Genomic DNA, 18907 nt, shown 5'->3' with positions numbered 1-18907 from the left:
ACTTTTCCCAAGATAAGTGGGTACCTGCTAGTGGAAAAGTGGGTTTTAATTAATTTCCTAAATTATATTAATCCAAATTCCTATCTGGATAATAAAATGTTAATAGTACAAAGAAAATAATTCAAACAGCTCAGAAACCTAAACATAATTGCTTATGAACATGGAGTGTTTATTGCTGTCAAAATTAATCACTTTTCAACTTCCAGCTGTTAAAATCCTTCTGGCAGAACTCCAAGCAATTCTCCTTCAGTTACTTTTCCATCAATTAAATATTAGTGCTGTTCTCAGGCTCTTGTTACATAATCAGTGATTTCAAATTGCACTTCTCTGTTCCTTTAACCATAAACTGACAGAAATTATCCCGCTGTAAAGATTTTTGTCATCTCAGATTTAACTTGATGTTTATACCAAAGAAGGAGGAGCATGAACTTCAAATGAAAATAGCAGGCCTTAGTGGCAAAGTTTAGATGCAGACTGGCCAGAAATTATCTTTGAGGCTGGATGCTGCTGGGTGCTTAGCACATAGTTGAGGTAAATGGAAACTGAGTGCACTTGGCATTCCCCAAAACCTTTAGTGCTTCAGCAGTAGTAGGATGCTCAGAGAGCTTTAATGGACATAGGGGGTTTCCCGGGGTGCACCTCAGGCTTATAGTTAATATCAAAAACAAAAAAGCTAAAATGTAGGCATTGTCAGTTGCACCACAGGTAGATTGTTTGGATCCCCATACAAAAGCTAGAGTATAGAAATTATTGGATCTGGGATTGACATGTGAGCTGTAGTTTGTTTTTATGTACTGACATTTATCTGTAGCACTCTGGGACAGTAGGGATGCAGACAGCTTCTTTGGGAATATAGGGCAAGAGAAAAGCCATATAGAGGTGGTGTGTATTCAGACATAGTCCAAGCAGTCAAGATTTTGCCTGTGTGAAGATAGAGTATTTTTTCATCTGTGTTTCTCTACCTAGAGTCAGGAATCTGTGGCAGAGTGATTTTTCATGTCTGAGCCTTGACTGCATATGTAAGGTCAGACAGTAGTCTACCAGACTTGAAAAACATTATTGAAATACAGTGAAAAAGAACAATGTAAGTAGGGACAATACTGTTTATTTTGCTTACCACCTAGCAACAGCTTTTTTACAAGGGTAATTTTGGAGTATTTAATTTTTAACGTGTGTAAAATCTACTTCTGCAAACATGTGTCCATACCCCAAAAGGAGCCATAGTTTTGGCTGAAAAAAGTGTTCTCATTTTAAAATTTTTTTGTATTAATTTAGTCTCTTTTTGAGAAGCAGCAAAGCAAGGTATTATTTTAACAAATAAAAGCATCTATGTTTGCATAGTGTGTATTTGTGTGGCATCCCAATTCAAGCAAGCCAAATGATTACACAGAATAGTAAAATATGGCTTCACTGCACAGCTGGAAGGTTGCATTAAATGTCTGGTTCTGAGTGGAGTGGCACAAACTTAGAGTGTCAGAATCCAGATCCAGCTGAACAGTTACAGTGACCTGCATGTGTCCAGCCAAGTTTATGCTATATACAGTTTCTAAATTTCCTGGGAACAATATTTTTTAATGCCAACAAGTATTTTTTTTCATCTGTTGTTCCTTCATCAGTCCTTTTGTTAACACATTGCTGCATCTGGGGTGTACGTCCTGTGCCAGTGATTGCATTTGTGTGTGATGTCAGGTCTGTCAGGAGAAATTACAGGTATAAAGTGGATGGGAGTCATGGGCTGAGCAGTCCATGTGCGTATTTTTGATTGCTAGCTGTGCCTTTTACTTTCTAGACCATTGCCTTCAATTTGTGCTCCCCTTTTTACCTTTTCCTGACTGCCTCTTTCCCAAGAGAGCAGTAGCAGGGAAGTGAAAAAATGAGAGTGGAAGCAAAGATAGTGGAAGCAAACTGCAGCCCTGGGCCAGCCATACCATGTGATAAGTACACCATCTATATTCATTAAACTTAAGACACTCAACACTCGTGAGAGCTCTGCTGTTGTGTTCCAACTGCTTCACAGGGTTCGTGAGCTATTCATCTAGAACACATATAGGCAATGTAACAGCACAAACCTTTCGCCCTTAGGAAAATAAACCATTGCTTCACCTCTAAATTCAGCAAATGGCAGCACAAAGCTTTCTTGAAGATGGTGGGAGGAAGCAGCCTGAATATAATCAAAAATATATAAGCATTACCTTGACAATAGTATCTGATTGAATATCATCTCTGAATCTCAGAAATACCATATTTTCCTGCAGAAATAACCTTTGGTAGAGGAATAAACACCACAAAAACCAATTGACTTCCAGAGCAAGAAACCTCTTTGTGGGGAGTGCAAGAATTTAAGTGCTTATTTTCAGGCCTAAGCAATTGTATATGCACATGCAATTGTGAACAAATATAATCCCATCAGGTGCTTGGGTGTATGTATTTGTACATAGAAAATTTTTGTACATAGAAAATTTTAAAGAGCTGTATCTGTCAGTTTAAAAAAAAACAAAACAAAGGAGAGAAACAGAAACAATTTACTTTGAACTGATATAATTTCTGACACCATAATTTCTTTTTAAATTTGCTTTATTTATTTAATGGGAGATAATAAGGAATGGATTTAAACTTAGCAAAAAAAAATCATTCTAGAGTGAAATAGGAGTATGCTCATTTGCCTGAGCATGATGGCTTTTGTTTACTTTTTCTTAAAAAAATCCCTCAAACAAAACAACTAACGCTTTTCCTGGCAGCATTTTTTTGGTCATATTTCATGGCAGAAAGTAGAAGAAAATAAACTTATTTATGCTGATTTGATTTGATTTCATCTCATTTGCAGCTATAGTGTAGACGGTTCCTGTTAGAACTGAGGTTTCCAAAAGAAAATTCTCTTGTTGCAGAAGGGAAAAACACTTTTCCTGACGCCTAGAAGTGCAGCATCATTTGCTAGATGGAACAAGAGAAGACTTTGAAAAGCAAAATTTAGCTGCTATAGCATGCAAAATTGCAGTTTGTTGTCCTGTGTAACATAGGCAGCCATACAGCTGTAAAGAGGACTGGAAAGACACTGGTGACATGCAAGAACCTTACATTGTGTAACCAAATGTTGCAGCAAAGAGGGCTCTAATATGTGCCACACAGTGTGAGGTGGGAATTGTTATGTCCTTGTCTTCTGTTATTCTTTATTTCCAATGGGGAAAGATGAGAAGTGTGCTCAAAATACTTTTCTCCCACCTTCCTCTTTGCCATGGAGTTTGCCTGCTGCAGAATAAACTTGTTGTCAGATAGGGCAAAAAAAAGAGCCAGTCTGTACCCACTGGAAAATATTTTTGTCTGTAGACCAAAGAGTTTTGAGAGGTGAGAAATTGCTGCAATGCTGCCAGCTGCCTCCTCAAGCATTCTGGCTCAGCTGTACTTTCAGGGTGCTAGGACACTAAACACAATTGCATGAGAGTGACAGTGAACATAATTGCTGTGTGGGCAAGCTGCAGGAAAAGGAGATCCCAGGGAGGTTTCTGAAAAATGACAAATATTTCATAAAAGCATGAAGAAATTCCTGAACCTTGTGATCACATACTGTTCTCCTTCCTTCCCAACTCCCTGTGGGAAGAAAGAGCATGTTTTCTAAGGCAAGGAGATTGCTCCCACTGCTGCACCTTGCTTAATTTCAGTTAGACTCCTGTACGACCAAAAGAGCTGTCTGCATGGCATGAAGGTGCCACTGAGGTGCTTCCACACAAGAATCAATGGACAGTCCTAGTCCTAGTCCATCACAAGGCTGTGGTGGCAAAGTGCTCCTCAGGACCTTTCCATTATGGAGAATGTCTCTCGAGGCATTCCAGGGCAGGGGTGTCTCCCTCTGTTCTGCATGATGACAGCCCACCTGGAGGATGTACACAGTCTGCTGCTCTTATAGAATTCCTTAGAGGTATACTAGGAAAAGAAAGTAAAAGGACAGGAGATAAAGAGGGTACAGAGAGCCAGGAGAGCACAAGGAGAGGCTGGATTAGGAAATAAATTGTCAGGCAGTATATAGTGGAAATAGGAAAGTATATAAAGTAAGAGAAGTATTAGTGAAAAGAGACATCTAATATCCCCTAGGCATTAAAGTGCTTTAAAAATGGCATGTTTCAGCTCTTAAGACTGTTAATAAATAGCCATCATTACAGCATTATTCATGTGCACTTATGTCTGGCCATAAAGATTCAGTGTTGCTTGGCAGAAAATTGTCCCCATGAATGTTAGATCAGCATGTGAGCAGAATTGATATTTTTTAGAAAGACAAGGATAGCTATAGTGCTATTAACGTCTCAAAAATTAATCTCAGATGTAATAAAGTAAACATAGTTACACTTTATTCTTTATTTACGTTGTGGGAAGAATTTGGTGGCATTTGTGATTTAGGCCATGGAGAAAAAGAGGTTGACTCCCGTTACAGCTGATCAGAGCCTGTTTCCCTGGAGCTGGACCTTGTGCTACCTATTTATGTCACTTGAAATTCCTTAAATAGCTTTCTTACCATCTCTAGTCAACAGTGGTCTCAGCACAGGGCTAATCACATGGCTACTCCCGGCCTCTGGGTTTCCTCAGCAAACAAAACAGTTATTCTTTTTGCTGCATTCCTCCTAGCAGCAAATGCACCAGTGTGCTGTTGGGAAAGCCTACTGACCTAGTGTGTACAAGAAAGGCCCAGGGTTAAGGCTGGCATGCATTTGATTATTTTCTTTGACTTAACTTCTCTATGGATTTTCTCCTCTTCCTTTTTTCCCCCTTAAGGTGAATGCAGGTAAACCTGAAGTTTGTGTATCTGAGAAATTCGGACATCGCCAGGACATGACAGGTTAGTACATGTATTTGGCTAGGATCTCGTTCTCAGTGACCTACTCTTGTGTGTCCCAGACATGTCTCAGCATCTTATTGTCTACACTTCTCTGCCCCAGCTATTGCAGTAAGTGAGAATGCTGCTGCTGGTGTTGCAATGACAGCAAGTATTGCTTTGTGCTGTGGCTGCTCCACTCAACCTTTCAGTGTCCCTGCAGTCAGATCACCTGTGACAACACTACAGAGTCCCTTCAGGCTCCACTGATATGTGTGTTGAAGCAACAGACATGATTGTCTCCAACATAATGACATTCTTGTTTTTGTGTTACTGCAGCGTCTGTGTTTTTATGGAACTAGGCATGTCATTAAGTGGAAGCCTGCTTAGGCCACAGATGCATGTACAAGTTCAGCAAGTCAGTCTGCAAAAACATGACACTACTTTTGAAAGTCATGTAGTCCCAACACTGCCAGCTAGCACCGTAGTCAGTAGGAACATTTCCCACGCTTTCAGATACCTCCCTTTTGATGCTTGGTTTGCTGATGCTTCACACATTCATGTGTACTCTCTGCCCATTTGTAAACACAAGCTGAAATGTATTTTTCTCCTGTTTTATCTTCTGAGATATGACTGCTGGCAACTCTGGAGCCCAGCCTTCTTACCTCCTGTGGGTGGTATCATAATCTAAGAAGACCTGCTGATTCTAGTTGAAACCAAAAGGTCTTAAAAGTGATCCTGATTCTGAAAACTAAGCATATGGCTTTTAAAAGGAATTCTACCTGAATATGATCCAGCTTTACCAAATGCAGGCTGTTTTACAGACCAGATAACTGGCAATGGGTATTGTTCCCACTTGGCACGAGTGTATCTATAAGATGCCCACATTATGAGTGCTGCTGTGGTAGGCAGCAAGGCAGCAAGTTCTGGGTGGATGTTCCCATTGCACAGGAAATAATTTGTGCTACTCTATAGTCACCAATTTTGTGGGAAGAGAAAACTGAGAGATATTGGTGTGTGAGCTGTAGTGAATATATATATCCAGAGAGAGACCTTCTGCCTCACTCAGAGGCTCTTTTCTGAGCCAAAGGTAGCAGGTCCTTAAAGCCCACAGTAAAGCCAAACTTTCCCAGGAGACACAAGCTTTTTGTTAAAAAAAAAAAAAAGACTGCAGACTGGGCTGTAAACAGCATGAAATTATTTCAGTGTAACTGAAAAGGCCTTCTACAGGCCTTTTTCCAGAGCCCTGGCTTGGGACTAAGATAGGAAAAAATCTCATCAGGCAAAAATCCAGAACAAAATAGCATCCAAAAAAACGCTTTTGACAGGAGACCAACACTACTCTCAGTAGTCCTGGCCCCTTAGAGACAAAATAGGGATGCTGGATCACCTTCAGCTGATGTAACACTGTTGTATTTTTGCATTACTGAGATTATTTATATCTGGGGTTATGAATGACTAGCATACCCTTACCTAAGGCTGAACCTCATTGTGTGCAAAGCTTTCTTGCAGGAAGGATCTGAGGAATCTGAGTGACCAAACACTAAAGTGACCGATGAAGTCCCATTCTGCACACGAAGTATTGCCAAAGACAAAACTAACGTTTAAACAAGTAGTTTACAGCAAACAGAGTAAGTACTTCTTCACACTGTGCCTAATTACATTATGAAACTGGTTATTACAAGGATCTGTGAAGACCAACAGTGTAAATAGTTTCAAGTAATGAGTGAGGAAGTTACAAGTAGAAAGAAGTAAAAGGAAGTGACTTTTGACTTTGGAGAGCCAAGCACATATTGAGATTATCCTGGCTGACATGGAACATAACATGAATACTCACTGAGTCTCATTCCTGCTCATGTTCCAGGAAATGGTGCCTATTGCCAGAGACAGCATGCAAAGTATTAGGAAGATAAACCAGAACCAGACTTGTGATTTAATAAGGTCACAAATCAATCAGTGAATTGACTGTCACTTAGAAACAAGGTAGAGCTCTCTTGTAAGATCTAGCTTCAAATGCGAGCTGGAACATCCCTTCTTCTTCACTACACTCAGAGAGATTTTATTCCAAGTCTTGTTATATTAGCCCAGTGTCTTAATGTCCTCTGAGTTTGAACATAATCCTAAAAGATAAACAAAATCACAAGGACCCAACTTTTCAAGAAATTCAGCTGACATCTAGCTATCAAGTGCTGTCCAGATTGTAAAAACAGAGTTAGTAGGTATTAATCCTTTGACTAATCAAGATATGTACTATGGAAAGGAATTTTTGCATACTTCCTAATTTTATTTTTGTCAAATGAGGAAAAATTGTATTTAATAAGCTTATTTGTTAGCCTTTATAATGTGCCATTCCTGACAAATACCATCATGTCACCATTTATGTAGTGACTTCTAAACTGAAGACTGTCCCAGTATGAAATTCACTAGGCTACATGCTGTAGTTACACTCTGAACAAAGAAGTAAAATAGTTTGTATAACTGTATCATTCCAGTCTGATAGTCCAGTCCTCAGAGGTGATCAAGTATTTACCGTTGAACTAGAGAGTCAGTGAATGTTCTACAGAACAGTAAAAGGGTAAATCTTCCAACTGTACAACAAGGAGATTCAATCAGGAGAGAATGCAGAAACAGCATGGCTCCAAGAGCATGTCAATGTCAGTTGTAAAATCTCTTTAGCAGTAGGGAAGCCTATTTTCCAGTGTGACTAATCAGTTTTGTGCCAGTGCAAATCTCTTGGCTTCACGGGAAACTCTATTTATGGATTCAAGTTAAATTTTTCAGGCTGAACAACTTTTGTTGTTTTTTGGGGTTTTTTTTGCCCCTTGCTCTCCGCACACAAGAAGTAGGGGAGGCATTGATTGCCCTTTCTTTTCAACAGAGAGCAGTCAGCATGCTTGTCTATGATACAGGAACCTGGAATTCAAATCTCTATGTTGCCTTGCATTTAAGGGGTGTTGTCAATCCTGAAGCTGTAGGATCTTTCTTTAGGTTTCTTCTGTTTCACTCCGTCTCTTCTGTGCATGCTTTTTCATTCTGTAGAACATGTTTCTTGAACTTAAGATAGAATTCCATATATTAATTCTCCAAGGAGCATCCAGTTTACAATGAAATTGTAGTAAATTTATTCCTATTTGTTTTCTGAGTATTTAAGTATTTTATATCAAAATGGAGCACCAGTAGGATAAATTCAGAGCAATTCTGCAGGTGCATCATGTCACCTTCTCTTCTGAATACCATATAAAACAATATTTTGTTTTATATGGAATATACAGAAGTTAACTCCTTGCCTTCTGGGCTAGTAATTACTTAGAGAAACTTGTTCTACCTCATTGGTTTAGTAGACAAGGCCTAAGACTAGCACTTAGTTTTTATTTTTATTGCTTTTTGCTAAATGTGTGGAATAGGATCTCTTTTGTTGTTACACTTTTTATTCATCAGACTAAACCTTAAATATTTTAATTCCACCTGGACTGATCTGAAACTTTTTTTTATTTAACTACCACCCTAAATCTCATTGATTTCACTGTAAGAAACTGAGACATGCGTTATTGACCCACTCACTAATACCCAGTTTTTGATAATACAAAATGATAACCCATATCACCAGTAAGGCTCTTAATTAATATAATTTCCCATAAAATTTGCTATTGTAACTTTTTGACAAAACTTAGCATTCATTTTTTTTGATGTATAGATTGTCATTCTGTTTCAGGTAATAGGCAGAACTCAGTAAAGTAAGTGGGAACTCTGCATAACACTACTCAGTTCAGCATTATTTCATATTTTTCAGCGTATGTCTGCTGCACCAAAATCTGCATGGTAATGATTTTGTCTGCTACATGTTGGCTGCATTTCTTTTTTTCCCCCAAAGGGCTGAAGGTAATGTATTTGCTTCAATCCAAGTATTCTCACAGGTGTTTATATGATACACTGCTCACTCCACTGCATGTTGCCAGAATGGGATCTTGCTGCACCCACAGCTGCTAGCAGGCTCTCATTCAGGGCATGCACCCAGCCCAAATGCTGCAACCATTACTCTCACGAGCAGCACTCCTGTATTTTCTCATGGTCTCCTCACTTCGACAGTAGCAGTATTATTACTGCCTCCCCTAGGAAAGTTCACGGAGCATCTGTAGCTCTGGGACAATTCTCTGCCAAGCTCCTGAGTGGTAAAGGATACTGTGTGCATCTCAGACCGTAATCCAGGTTTCTGTATTGGCTTCCTTATTGCTTTCCAGAGCATCTTGTTGTATTGCATGGCAACTTGTTCATCTTACACTGACTTAGCTGAGTACTGATGAAATTAGTACTTCCGCTGTTCTTGTGGCCATTGCTGTTGCAAGTGTTTGTTTTTATTCCACATGTTCTAGAACTGCTGGTTTAACCCATTTTTTAAAAGATTAATTTTCAGGTAAAAGCAGCAAAATCTCTATCTGTGAATAAAATGTGCCTGCAATAGTACCACTATTTAAACTTCGGTAAAACTGTAGAGTGATAAGATGCTCAAATCACTGAGGCACTACTGTTAGAGACAGTATATTTTTTCATAGAGAGACAGGATATTTTTCTCATATTGGATATTTTCACCCTGTTTATCTCCAGGTCTAAATTCTTGTAAATTGAGGGCAGGATGTTCTTAGAGAAAAGTCTCATTTTTGCCATTTGTTTAGCTTGGGAGATCATTGGGCCCTTGACCTCAGATTTGTATTCATTTCATTTCCATTGTAAGACCATGGAACTATTGGAATGATGGGGACTGCAGAAATTAAACACTTGCCAAAGAATAGCTTCAAGACACAGTCACTAAGAGCAGTGTTTGTCATTGCAGGGTGCTGCAGTTGTTAAGTGTGCCCCTGAAATAATAAGAAAAGTTCAGATTCACAGCAGAAAAATGGACATGACACAAGCACAAAGGGATGTGGTCCCTGACAAGTTACAGTGGTGAGGACCTGGTCACATGAAGATGAGCCTGGCACCCATCACCGTAGCTAAGCCAAGGCTGGCTTTGACAAATCAGCATTACATGCATACAAACCAACTTTGACTTCTACTTTAGCAGGCAAAATAGGCATTAATTCTACCAGTAACTTCAAATCACTCTGTTCTCACATTTCAGAAGCTGTATTAGGTCAAGCACTGAGTTAGGGACCCTGGTTTTGTTCCCCCCACCCCTTCATATTTCTTGACCCCAACTGAAGAACAACAGCCTCACTGATTCACCAGATTCTCTTGGAGTAATGTCATATGCCAGCTGTTAAATGGGCTGACACCTACATAAAAGCATCTTGTATTAATATGGGGAAAAGCATTATTGCTGGAAATCAGGCTTAATGTGCCATTTAAGAAACAGGTTGCTTTTTAACCTCTGAACATTGTCTGCACAGCTCCATCACTCCTGCTCTAGCCTGCTTTCATCTCACTGGTGGCTTTCCCTCCAGACATTAGGAATATCAAACTTAGGAGAAACAGACTCCTTGAGCTTTGCAGGCTGCCCTCTCCTAGCAGAGGCATGTGCTGGCAATGAGTCAAACACAGCAAACTGAGCTAGTCTCAGTGAATACTGGTATTGTTATTTTTGACAAAATTTTCATAGCTGTCTGAAAGAAGAGAAAAGATAAAGTTGAAATGTTGCTTTCAACTTTATCAAGTTAAGTTAATTCCAACTTTAATTGTTTCCAACAAAAGCTGCTAAGGAGAGTTTCTTGGCTTGGCACCTGGGGACATATACAAGGCTTTGACAAGCAGCTTGCACATGTTATTTTGAAATCTCTTGGTCTTTTTGTTATTTTTCTTTTCCCCCTCAGATATTGCTTGACAAAAAACAGACCTCACACAATAAAGAGGTGCAGTCAGAGGACACAGTGAGAGCCTGGAACTTTCTGCCCATACTCTGGCACTAATCCCCTCTGTGGTGGTGGCTCATCCCTCTGGTTCAACATAAGGAACAGGGCTGCACAATGGGAATAAATAGGCTTGGATAGTGGAGGTAATCTTCCTGCTTGCAGAGTCATGGTGCAGCCACCAGACTGAGTGTGGCCATGAGGAGGGCTGCACTTGCAAATTCCTAGGGCAAGGTAGGCAGCACCTCCTCACCATGTGGTGTGGGCAATGGTCCCTGATCCTCACATTTGGTTTGCCTTGATTGCTGGGGGGCTTTGCAGAAAATGTATAGATCAATTTGTGTGCAGGATGTGCCATACAGGAACTACCAGTCCTTGTGATCCCCACTGGCTTAATCCATCTGCTGTCCACCAAGAACTTCCTTCTCTAGAGGGGGTGGGTGGCTCAGTTTGGATGGGTGACATACAAGTCCTCTGCTATAAATATGTTGTGGCATCCTCATGGCAGCCTTCAGCTAGTCTATTGAAGCTTGAATGGTCAAAGAACGGGACTCTGGACTTCTCAAAATAGATTGGAGTAGACATTCAGAGCAAGACAAGTGAGGCAAGGTAGGTTGGCAAAGTGTGATGGGAAATGAGAACTGCTATTACAACTGTCCTTTAAGGCAATGACTATTTTACACCATCCCCCTGCTTTCCCTGTGACCTTCTGCTAAGTTATGTTCTGAAACAATTAAAATTTGAACAAATCTTCATTAGGAATAGGCTTTATGTTGTTTCTCTCATAGGATTTTGTTTTCCCTTAAGTATCACATGAATTTTGCATGAAATCTGAAAACAAAGTGAATGTTTCTACCTTCTTTTGAAACTGGAGGAAGAGAGGCCAAACCCTTTTATTCCCCTTGGCAAATAAAAATATAAAACCTATGGCTGAAAGCTCACTTGGCCTAGTTTTCAATCCTCTAATGAAACACACACTACAATTACATAATTCATCTAACTCCCCTCACCTGATTTTGGTCCTCAATGCCTCTTCTCAAAGAAAAGCAAGCATTGAAGAAGTAAAGATTAATAATAGTAAAAACATGGCTCAGGATAGAGAAAATGCTTGATAGATTACATCAGTTCTAGCTGGAGAAGCAAAATTTGATGGCCTGACACACAGCATCCATAAAACTCTCTTCTAGCTACCTCCATAGTAATGACCATTTTTATTGGCATGCAGGGATGTTTCTTCTTATATCCTCTGTGTCATCCCATTCTCAGACAAAGCAAGTGCTTCTATTGAAAAAATAGTGAGAACTGCTCATGGCCTTTAAATTAAACACACACTTAAGCTATTGCACAGCTTTTCAGTGCATACTACCTTGCAAGATCCATCCTCTAGCTGCTCTGTTTTTTTCCTTACATTATTGGTCTTGTGTGGGCTGCTGGAAAACTAAACAGCTCTGCATGTGATTCACTGACAGCGTTATTTGCCTGAGTGTCTGATTAAAAATAATAAACCTTTTCCTTTCAAACATCACCCTTGTCCTTTCAATGCAACAAGAAACTAAGCTGACATCCTTGACTTTACCTCATACTGAGGTTTTAATAAGGCTGGAGATGTGTGAGTATCAGATTACTTCCTGGTGAGAACCAAATAGCTATTTCCTGAGGGCACTTGACCTACTTCCAACCAGAGAAAGTAATGTGGTTTTCAGATGACAAAACTAAGTCCTTATCCTTTATGCACTAACAATTCTGTTACAGACATGTCTCATCCTCTTTTACCTGGTTCACTAATTACTTCATATTCAAAGAACTTCTTGGAATGGCTGTGATAATTAATGACAAAGATGTTTTTATTTAGAAACCAGTTTTCTTTGAAGCCACAACGCCATTTTTTTGGAATGGAAATATTTGCTACATGGAACAAACAGCTGAAGTTGGAACTTATTTATTTATTAAGGCTAATGCTTCATCTGAACTGGCCTGTTGGAAAGTGTGTATACCTCAAGGCCTATGCTGAAACTATTTTACACCTAGGAGCCAATTTTCCTTAGGCTATTGACCAGTTCAGTAATAACATCACATAGATGCATATGACTGAATGTGAGGAAGGCAGAAGTTATCTCCAGGGAGAGACAGTGCTGTCTCCCAACTTACACACCAGCTCTGCCACACACCACATCTGATGCCTGGAAATTACAAGAAACTAAAAGTATCTGATATCAGCAGTGCTCCCAGTGATCTTGCTGCACTAGTTTGTCTTGCTTTGTGGCACGCATGTCTGAAATGGTATTCAGCAGAAGGAGTAACAGAGTCCCTGAATAAACAAAAGTTCTTACTGCATCCCTGTGGTAAGCCCACAAAAAGTGTCTAAGGTTATTTGGATTCTCCTATTTTTCAATCAGTAAACACATTCTGCTTGATTCTGCAGGATTTGTGTAGGTGTTTCACTCCTTGAAATGCCTTGGCATGTCTAGAGAGCCTTCTTTCCCGTGCAGGGAATGAACATAATAACAATGTGCTTGCTGTAATACTTGGGATCCCTCTTCACAGCACCTGCTTGGCTGGAAGTGGTAGACTATCTCCTTCCTTCATCTCAGAGACAGGATTCACTTCACTCCACACTGGCTATTGAGGGACTTATCCACTGAAGGGCTGAAGCTCTGACTGCATTGTGTGGACTGTGTATCAGGTTCCACATTATTAATTTTACTTAATGTATCGGGGGGAAACAGAAGGCTGCAGTTTTTTGGTCGTTGCTACAAGTTCCTCCAGTCAGTAAAATTCACTTGGCTATGGAAGTCATTTTAAGAGACTGGCTGTGCAATGAGCTCAGGGGAACTGTGTTGGTTTTGCATGGCCCGGGTTTTGGTAGCAGCAGGGGGCCACAGAGGTGGCTCCTATGAGAAGCTGTCAGAAGCTTCCACCATGTCTGGCAGAGCCATTCCCTGATGGCTCTGAGGATGGACGTGCTGCTGGCCAAGGCTGAGACAATTAAAGATGTTGGTAACAACTCTGTGATGACAGATTTAAAAAGAAAGTCAAAACAAAGTGCACGCAGGGTTTTTTTCCAGCCAGAGAATAGGAAGAGGTGAGAACATGTGAGGGGAACAACATGGAGACACCAAGGTCAGTGGCGGGGGGGGAGGAGAGGAGATGCTGGAGCCAAGATTCCTCTGCAGGCTGTGGTGAGACCATGGTGAAGCAGCTGTGCCCCTGCAGCCCATGGGGATCCACAAGGGATGCAGAGATCCACCCACAGCCCCTGGGGAAGGTGCCCGTGCCAGAGAGGGTGGATGCCTGGAGGAGGCTGTGGTCCTGTGGAAGACTCGATGGAGAGAGGGGGCCCTGCTTCCAGGCTGGAGCAGCCTGTCCTTGGAAGGCTGCTCCCCGTGGAAGAGTGACCTCTGCCACAGCAGTTTTGGGAGGACTGTCTGCCCACAGGAGGGACTCACACTGCAGCAGTTTTGGGAAGACTGCTGCTCATGAGATTGGAACCATGCTGGAAAGCTCACAGAGAACTGTGTCCTGTGGGAGGAACCCCATGGTCTCAGAGGGGAAGGACTCCTCTCCCTGAGCAGTGGAGGAAAATCTTTGATGAACTGACCAAAACCCCTAGGCCCTGTCTCCCAGTGCTGTTGGTGGGAAGGAGGAAGGGGCTGGGGAAACAAAAGGTGTATTAAGGGCTTTTTTTGCTTCTCATCACCCTCCTCTGATTTTGTTAGTAATAAATTGTCTATGTACCTTTGAGTCTGTTTTCTCCTGGTCATTATTGCAACTCATGAACCCTTCCTTAATTTTTTCTCTCTCTTCTACCCAGCTGTGGCAGAGGAGGTGAGCAAGCAGTTTTCATGAGTGCGTGGTGTTAAGCCGTGACATGTCAAACATGACAGGAACAAAGTTTTGGGTTGTGTGTCTATAAAAGTTATTACTAAAAATGTTAGTTCACACAGTTTCCTCCAGGTTTCCCTTTTCGTGATGTAGCCTGAGATTTTTTGCTAGCTTCCTTTTCCAGACAAAATTTTTTCAAGGAATTAGCTCATCCATTTGTTGTTTTGGTCCTTTTAAGCATCCTTTTAAGCAATGCACTACTTGTTCCTGGTTAGTGGTTAGACATCTGTTAGAAAATTGAGGAAGTATGGAGATTCATCATTGCAGGGACAGTTAGCACTAGACTATTCATATTGGCATAATACTGGCAAATGAGGACAAAGTTTAGCCAGTGCTCATTTTCATATGTGACTTAAGTAGTGGGACTGATGTAGCTGACCATGTTGTGTGGCTAAATGCTTGCAAGCAGCAGTCTTCCTTCATATTCTTTCATGGCACTTCAAGCACTCCAAGCACAGCAGTTTGCTTGGCTTTGATTAGCTTTGACATCAGTGATTTCTTTGAATCGATTTTTATGTTGGGAAGAATGCAAGGAAACATATTTGTGATGTAAAATCTATTACTCCCACTCCAGCTTGCCTTCCAGCTCCTTCCTGTCAGAGATCAGCTTTCTCACCTGGAAAGTCCCCCAGAACAGGCAGTAGCTCTGGTGCTGCAGGCCTGGTCTTACATCTTATGTTAACTCCTCTCACTTGATCAGGATAATGGGGAGACTCAGTAGGCAACAATTGTCCATCAGTGAAATTGTGTTGTCCTTACATCCTGCTTTCTGCTAAGGAATGAGTTAACTCTTGTATGTGTTTCTTTTCTCTGTGGACTAATGCTTGCTTATAAGAAATACTGTGCCTTGAGAAAAGACACAGGGGCAAAGGAAGGTCCCAAAGGGCCCATGAAGGTGCTGGCTGTACTAGTAGAGGCAAGTTAGGGAATATTTGTCTTCCCTCTGAGGACAATAGCTCTTTTGGCTGTGTTTCTGTCTTTAGTTTCAAGCTAAGATTAATGCTTGGTTGCAGAGGCTTTTGTTCCTGCCCCCAGCAGTATTTTACACTGTCATTTACATCAGTTTTTCCCACTGTAGGATCCTCTTGGGAGTGGAGCAAGACAGCAGTTTGATGTCTTCTGAGGCTTGGAGGGCTTTAAGATACTCAACACTGCAGAAAAAATTTAGCACCCCAGAAGATCAAATTTCACTGTAGAAAAATTCAAAAGTAAATGAAGCTCTGGCTTGAATTTCTACAGACTAAATGGATAGATAATGAAGGCACTATTTCCAGCAAATAGTCTGGACATGGGCATATAACTCAGATGTAACTCAGATCTTTCATACTACCCTCTGTCTCTGTAGCTGGCCACCTACATGCTTTAGTCCACCCATGGTGGCCTAAATAAGTTCTTACTCCCTTTCATTTGAATTTTGTCCATTTTTCTGCTTGCAAAACAACTATAATAGAGGTTTAAAAACATTTAATACTCCAGAACACACAGTGAGTGTTTGTTACAGGTTAATTTTAGCTGTCCATAGGCAATTGGCCAAGACTGTTTGGTGCATTACTAGCTGTTTGCTGTCAGTGTGGGATGATGGGCACTGAAGAAACATGGTATCACTTTTGACAATGAACTGTCTGCCTCTGAAAACAGCACTATGCAGTGGAAATGACTCTGCAAACATTTATAACCTCAGCTAACTTCAGAAACCTTTGTGGAAATGCTGTGAACTAGATCTTGCTTGTCCAAGCAGTGCAGAAAGCAAGCAGAGAGTATAAAAACCATTAAAGCAAACTTGTGGTAACACAGTCAGTTTGGATGCATGCTAATGAAAATGCCTGTTTTAATTACATTTTTAACTCTAATTCACACTTCAGCCATATTCAGCAGCAGAGCACTTACACAGGTCTGTCAAACAAACATCTTTAAAACTTCCTTTATTTAGTGAAATAGACACTTTTGAGACTTAGCTTTATGGTTTGTTGCTGTTGGCTAAATTCTTTGTGTACCCAAATTAATTTATTCTGTAAGTTTGTGGAAACCTACTGGCACATGCTGTGTATTTCACTGGAAAGTTACAGTTTTCTTACAGCTGTTGCAAGAAAATGAAGACATGTTTCTGATGGACAAGTATGTTTGGGGAGTATTTTTGTTAGTGATCTGTGGCTTTTGTTACTGATCTGTGGCTCTCAAAAAAAATCACGTAAGAATGAAATCTCACTTTCTGCAGTGAAATTTGTAATAAGAATTTTGCAGGGAAGCCACAGCTAGAATTTGTTTAGGGTTTTGGTTGGGTTTTTTTGGTTTGTTTGGGTTTTTTTGTAAGGTTGTGAAACACTCATTGTACAAAGATTTGAGAATGGAGGCTGATCTTTCAGTTTTTACATTTTTGTCTTTGGATGAATGAATATGAATAATGATGAAAGTGTTGAAATAAGACTTGAAAAAAACATTAGGTTGTCTACAGTGAAGTGATTATGAAGGCCTTATCCACACCCAAGAAATTAAAATCCATCACAATCATGTATCAAGAGCTCTGAAGTTGGTGGAGGTTTTTAGTGGGTAAAAGTTGTAGCAGGATTAGTGCTTTCTAATTCCAAGATTATTCTCAAGACAATGGCAAAAAATGACTTAATTCTGAAAGTGATTCAGATGGGTTTTCACTGTTTCTCACAGGGGCTGGCGGATAAACTCTGATTAACTGCAGCTGAAAAGGTGTAGGCTTACTCTTTTGCAGTCCTAGAGTAAAATTTGGTTTGATCCAACAGGAGATAGATCAGGGGGGAGCTATCCATGCCTGAGCTGGCATCATTGGGCAGAGCGAGATAGGAGCTATTTCAGCTCTTTACTATGGAATTATGTGGGATGCCAAACTTGCTTGGGTGAGACTTACAGCTTGGTCTTACTACAGCATCCACAGTATTTTGTGAGGGACGAACAGGAAAAGGTTGTAATTTGGACATCTCATTTAATGGTATCTAAACAACTGTAGCAGCAGGTCTGTTGCATGAAGGATCCATATGATGTGCAGAAGGAAGCAGAACGCCTACTAAAGCTCAGGGCTGACCAGGTAACCTTAACTGTGACCAACTGGTACTGTGAAGCAAGTGTGAAGGGAAAGACCTTCTAGTGAAGATGGGATACAAGTGTAAAGAGCTGAAAATACAAAGTTGATAGACCAGCTGCAGGCATCCTGAAAATTATGGTCAGCTGAGGCTGTGAATTTCAGCCCAGAAAAACCTTTCCACATGGAGGCAAGTTTTAGCTTTTTTTATCACTTTCCACTGGGCATGATAAAGTACTTGGAAACTGTAAAAACATGACATTTTAGGAAACCTTTCTGCTTCAAGAAGATTACAGGATATTTTTTAAACTAAGGGACAAGCTACTCTTTCTGCACTCTGCACACATGCACACACGGCTTTTCAGGATGAACCATACCTATTGTTTTGCCAGCAAAACAAACAATGAGACTATAGTTTATTTGATTTCAAGGCCACCTTCTGCATGAATGAAAAGTGGAGTGCTGGTCACCCACCCTTGTGTGAGGTAATCCATGAAGTGGCTCTATGCAAATGATATCCAAGTCCACCATGTGGATCAAGCCAATGTCTTTTCCTAAGAGCCACCTGCCTGTTGGGCCAGGTATTGGGAAGAGTACATGTACTTACCTGTTTTACATAGTTTTGTCTTTCTGCTGATATTCTCTTCATTGTGAAGATGAATGAAAATATTTTTTAGCTTCCAAGCACTGTGATAATGATAATACTATGGTGTACCCACGCATGCTGTTGGGAAAATATCAGGTAGTAGAACAGTGTCTAAGGTACCTGCAGCTGATGTGACATGGGATGAGAGCTGAAAGGTGGCTGATGAGGAATGGCACAGGAAGAGCAAAGGTGGCTTCACTAGAATGGTACTGGCCAATAGAGACCAATTTGCAGATGTTTTTTTTGTTGAGTATCTACTGTTCTCAATGCAGTGTTTCCCCAGGGAGAGAGCTCCACTTTTTGGGGGAAAGCCTGGGGTTCAGGCCATCTGCAGTCAGTTGACAATGGGCAGTACTTTCATACCATCTACTGTTCTTGCTCCTACCTGCTACTCATGACTTGCACTAATTTAGGTTGATAGTTGTTACTCAGGAAAGTTTCTGCATGGAAATTTATTCCCCTTCCATACAGAAACTGGGTGTCTGATGCTAGCGATTTGTGGGTGTGGCAAGGAGGACAAAACACCCAGTATCACAACGAGAATGTCTTGAAATATTTAAGTCCACTGTGTATGGAAATGTGTATTTCACCTGTCTGCTAGATACCTGCATTAAACCAGGTAAAAAGTTCTGCAACAGTTCTCTGGACTTTTAAAACAGCAAAAATGGCCACAAACACAAAGAAAAACC

General features: G+C 40.7%; 1 long non-coding RNA gene across 1 annotated transcript in view; it reads left to right on the top strand.

Moving 5' to 3' along the window:
* The window catches only part of LOC111940742 (uncharacterized), a 202279-nt gene that overhangs the window by 6204 nt on the left and 177168 nt on the right, over positions 1–18907 (top strand). The gene's annotated exons all lie outside the window — the stretch shown is intronic.

The sequence above is a fragment of the Cyanistes caeruleus genome, chromosome Z, assembly GCF_971803275.1.
Source record: "Cyanistes caeruleus chromosome Z, bCyaCae1.hap1.1, whole genome shotgun sequence".
Lineage (NCBI taxonomy): Eukaryota > Metazoa > Chordata > Aves > Passeriformes > Paridae > Cyanistes > Cyanistes caeruleus.
The sequence above is the reverse complement of the archived record's forward strand: the minus strand, read 5'-3'. Positions and strand labels throughout refer to the sequence as shown.